Genomic DNA, 6,149 nt, shown 5'->3' with positions numbered 1-6,149 from the left:
AATCAATTGAACAATTGTTTTTTTTTCCTTAGCTTTGACAAGTAAATATACTCTATCAAGAATATTCACTTATCAAAGTAAAGACACAAACAATCGTTGAAGTGTTTATATGTAATTAGTTTGGCTGTATTAAAATATTCTAGATTCAGAGAAAATAATTAATTTATACATAATTTAAAATATTTGAAACTAACTAAAGTATTATGTTGATAAAATATTTACTTATCGATGTAAATGAAAAATCATTAAAGTTTTCCTCCATAATATTTTTCTGAATTAATATTTTAGATTTAATAAAACTATTATTTTTGTATGATTTAAAACATTTTAAATTAACTGTACAAGTATTATATTAACTGAGTATTTACTTATTGACGTAACTGAACAAACTCTTGTTGAGATGATTCTACGAAATAGGTTTCGCTGAATTATAATACTTTAGATTTAAAGACAATAGTTATTATATCCATAATTCAAAAGATTTCGAATTAACTGTATAAGTAATATATTGATAGAATCTTTATTTAGTGAAAGAACGTTACTTATTGAAGTAAAAGAACGTTACTTATTGAAGCAAAAGAACAATCGGTAAAGCAGTCCTACGAAATAGCTTTTGCTGAGTTATAATAATTGTGTAGCCCCTACATTTCAATTTAAAATAAATCTTCTAGTGTTTTTATGAATGCTTTAAACTTAGACTTCACAATTATTTAAAAAATAAAGCATACATAAGCATATATACTTATATATTGTGCAAATCAATTACTTACATTCATTTTAAAATTTAATGTACCTTTAACTGTTAAGCACCAAATCTCCTTACAGCTTTGAAATATATTGCAATAATATTATGAAATATAAAAATGTTCATTTAATTGTATGAACACTAACTATTAACTAAATGACTTTAACACGTTGAAAAATTATTAAAAAAGAAAGTAATACTGTTAAATAACTGTCAATCGTTTGACGTTTAGGTCGGTGGCGCCATCTAACACAGAACCATATGAACCCGGTAGTCACTACGTAGTTCCCGAAGAACTGGGAACGATTTTGTATAGAGGCGCTGCATGTTCTAAACACAAAAATATGGCGGCAAATTTGAATACGCTTTGGAAAAAACTCTGTGGAAACACTTTGGTACTAATTTATATATATATATATATATATATATATATATATATATATATATAACAAATTTCATAGAAAATTTTAGTTTCTCAATTGAACACATCTAATTATAAGTATTAAAAATTATCTTATTAAATAAGTCAAATCATCAATTACTACATTATCTTTAAGAAAAAATGCATGCATTGCAATTAAAATTGCATATAGGAAGCATTAATAATAAGATTTAATGATTCTTTTTCAAAAACTATCATTCTAAACATACCTCTGATTATGTTAATCCCAATCAATTAGGTCACCTGAAAAAAAAAAAAAAAACTAAAAATTAAAGCATAAAACCCAAGTTAATCGTTCCTGTTTTATTGTAGTACTGTACGGTCCTACAAATAATATTTTTAAATATTTTTCATATATATTTATATATATTTAGAGATAAAATTTTATTGCGTTCAAGTAACCTTTACATCGTTTTCTTATAAGTAAATATTTTTATCTCATATAAATCCGAAATCATTTACCACTCAAAATGAAAAAAAAAGATAGAAAACTAATGTAAAATTCTTTTACACAATTTGAAAAAATAAAGAAAATATATAGATCTTATGCGTTCATCTATTGCATATGATAAGAAGTCGAGACCTTACTTCTCAATTAATTTTAGTTAGAGATATTAATTTAAAAGTCGACTTAATATATATGCAATCATGAGTTGTTTCATGCCATCAATCAAATATAGATTAATATTAAAAAATCTTAAATATTAATTAGAAACTTAGCAATCAATCATATGCCATCACTTATTTGCATCATACATTTCATCTTACACTAGTTTGTTTATATATATATATATATATATATATATATATTTATATTTATATATATATATATAAATATATATATATATATGTATATGTATATGTATATATATGTATAAATATGTATATATCTTCATATATGTATACATAAGGGCGGGTCAAATTTCTTGAATACGATACAATTTTGGTTCTATGGGTCTTTTTAAAAAGCTTTGCCAAAAATACTATAGCTTAAAAGTGAATTTTGAGCCGACGTATTTTTCACAATAAAATTCCTTTCATATTTAAATCTACAGCGAAATCAGATTTAATCCTGCATCCTATAATCAGATTTGTTAAAACCTCCCAAGGTTATAGAGCTGATAATCAAAAACCATCCTAAAATATGAATAAAAACTGCTGTAGATATATGTATAAAACTTGCAGTATATTTTTGAAAATTTTAATTGATTTTTATAATTCTACTCATTTCTCAGAAACCTCTGATATTTAAAAAAAAGTTGTTTTGATTATCAATTTTATATATGCAAAGTTTCAACGATTTCACAGACTCAAAGAAAACAGACAAAGAAAAAACTTTATTGAAAATTTTGCTTGCTCGAAATTTATGTCTTAGCTGTGTTTTTTTGGCAAAGTTTCTTGAAATGACCCACAGAGCCAGAACAGCAATATGCCCCGGTGAATTTTCTTGGTTCTATACAACTTGACCACCCTAATATTCATATTCATATTATATATATATATATATATATATATATATATATATATATATATATAAACAGGATCTACTTGGTTTATTGAAATGGAATTTTTATCTATTATCTATATCATATATTTAACAGTATATACATTTAGAATAATTTCATTCTTTGGTAATGCATTTAGCATTTATGGAACCAGAAGAATTTTTCGACACTTACTCATGCACGTTTCATTTCGAAATTGCGTTAATTTTAAAAAATCGAAAAAAGTTTCTCATATATAAAACTAAGAAAATGTAAACAATATCAGTCGTGTTGATATATTTATAATGAATCAATTCATTACCGAAGTTTTTCATTTTGTTCATATTTGGTCTTGTAAGTTAAATTTAGAGGTATAAATTTTGTATAAATCGTATTATTCTTTATATTGCAATAAATAATGTCGGAGGAAATCAAATTTGGTAAAAGGCACGCACTTTGGGGTGGTTGCAAAAAGTTGGTTTTGATCATTTTTTCACGACTGAACTAGTTGGAAGTACTTGAAATCTGCGCATGTAAACCATTGGAAAATAAATATATGGGTAAATAAAACTATTATAAAAAATAAAATATAAATAATATAAAAATATAAAATAATATAATACCTTAATCGAATTGGTTGCTCGTTACAGAAAGTCATAGTTTTGTTCAATAATCATGCATAATTTGTTATTTCTGGACCACACCTTCATCAACAAGGAGAAACTGAAAAATACAAAAAAAAAAATAAAAATAAAATAAAAATACCCAAAAAATAAAAAGTAATAAATTAAAGTGTTCATTCCAGAAAACTATGTTTAAGAATATTGATTACACATTAAGTAATCAGTAATATCAGTAAATTACTTTTTTACTTAAATTTTTCTGATAACGCCCAATAGAGTTAGGTTTTTATATTTTGCCTGCACTTGTAAAAATTATATCAATATTTCTTAATAATATATATTCCTACAGAAAATAACCATATAGATAATCAACTGATGGAAAAAGTTTTTTAGCATTTCCTGGATATTGGATCTGGCCACTGGTTTTATAATTGATTTTGTTACCAATAAATTATACAAAAATATAACAAACTAGGGACTTCTATGAGTATGGTATATCTACAGATATAAAAGGTTTGGACGATGGAAATGGGTAAGATTTGATGGCAGACAATATTTGTATATCCATGGTAAATTTATCAATAGTTTCTTGTTATATATTTATAATAATAGTTTTATACGATTTTATATTTTGTTCACCAGAATGATGAACTAGATGGACACGTTGGTCTCTATTAATATTTGAAGGAACAAACCCTGTATAAATTTCGATCATAGTTATATATTTATCAGGGTTAAATCTATCATTTCTATCCGATTTTCTGATATTTTCACCAGAAAAGATGATGTAAATGCTTTTCTTCAGTATGATTTGAAGACAGACAATATCGGTATCAATATCGATCATATTTGGACATTTATTTCGACCAAACTTGTTCACCAGAACAACCAAAAAAATGTTTTATAAAAGTGGGGGCAAGTTCAATATACATTTGACACAAATCAACTAAAACTTAAAAAAATGTTTCAATAGTAATTGAAGCTTTTATTCGACATACCCAGGCGCAAGATTTAAGTCTGGCGCGAGTAAAAGCATTTCTTTCTTTATATAAAAAAATATAAAGTAAAATCTTATACTAATTTTGTCTCTCAATTTAAAACAAACTAGCCTGGTTAAACTAAAAAAAAGAAGTGTGTTCAATATAACCAGATGGAAACTTTGTTCTCCAGAAAGATTGGAAGAAACATACATTTGTTTATACATTTCAAATACAATTAGAAACTTATCCAGGTAAAATATATCAATAGTTCCTTTGAAAAAGTCCAGACATAGAATTTTATCCGATTTCATGATATTTTGTCTACAAGATTAGACGATGTAGCAAGACGGTCCAGCAAGATTTTAAAGAACACAAACTGTACATGATTTTGGATCACGTTTATATATTATCATTGAGGTTAAATTTATCAATATTTTTAGCATATCTGGCAACCTTTCTCAATATTAATATTAATATTGGATAAGCTTTAATAACCTAAATTTTATCTGTTTTTCAAGTAGTTTACATGTGCAGATTCCAAGACAAATTCGCGGCCTAACCAGAAAACTAAAACAACGTATAAAAATCATATAAAACCGAATTTATGGTTTCTTCATTCGTTGTTTGATATATACCATGAAATTCAGCGTAAATTTATTATTAATTGAGTATATCATTTCGATATTTTCTTATTGTTAGCGTAGGTTAATTTATATCACTTATCAGCAATCTAAAATTACTGTATTTTACAATTATATGCAACTATATAATATTTTATTAATAGACTAGCTTTATATATTAGATGTATTATATATATGCATAGTAATTTAGATATATATTTATATATACATATCTCACAATTGTAGATATTATATATATGGATATATAAATTTTACACATTTAACACATGAATGTGTTTATAAAAAATGAAGTTTATGCAATACAATTATCTAATATTCTGTATCATTGTTATATTTTTATTTTACTAATATCTTAAGGAAAAAAATTGTTGGAGTATTTGCGTTATTCTCTGTAATATTATTATGTAAAAATTATAAGCACTTATCGGTGATTTTACGAAAAAGTGTAGTATTCATATTTTGCAAATGCAAATTGACTTGTATGTCCTCGTTTTTGATAAACATATTTTGATTTTGATTTGTGCAACAAAATGCCAAAAAATTTTTTAATAGAAACCAAAATATGTTTATGCCTGATTTTACAAAATCAATACCATCGACAAGATTCCAATTCTTCACATTTCTGCATATAAAATATGTAAAAAATTGATATTTTATTTAATTCTACTCACATAGCTTGATTTTTCTTTAAAACATTGTTTTTTAATTTTATTTAATACATGTAAATGATGTGAATCAGAAGCATTTTTGCAGAATTATAAAGAAATGGAAATTAATTTAGGAGAAATAAAAAATGGAAAACTGGTAGTAAATGGATTACTAAAGTTATACTAAAAAAAAGTTTTACAAAAGTGGGGGCATGTTCAATAAACATTTGATTTTATTGTTGCTTAAAATGACAACTAAATTTAATAAATAACATTTGTTTCAAATCATTAAGGTATTGACAAATTTTAAATCTAATACATATTGTTTGTCAGAAAAAATATATTATTTGAAGAATTTTTTTGTTTTCTTAGCATTTTATTTGAAGTACTTAGGTACTTTTTTCTTCGAAGCATTTTGGACAAAACTTAATCAAATACACCAGATTTCCATAATTCGTTTCATTTTATCAATTTGCAAACTTTTTCCTCTATTTTCAACGAAACTTTGGATATTAAAAATGCTTAAAAAATATTTCCTATCATGCGGATTATTAAATATTTTCCGGACTTTTCTAATATGCCCATGT

Source organism: Ctenocephalides felis, unplaced genomic scaffold, assembly GCF_003426905.1.
Source record: "Ctenocephalides felis isolate EL2017-DRISC unplaced genomic scaffold, ASM342690v1 CF-g0.4_SCAFFOLD_03570, whole genome shotgun sequence".
NCBI lineage: Eukaryota > Metazoa > Arthropoda > Insecta > Siphonaptera > Pulicidae > Ctenocephalides > Ctenocephalides felis.
The sequence above is the reverse complement of the archived record's forward strand: the minus strand, read 5'-3'. Positions refer to the sequence as shown.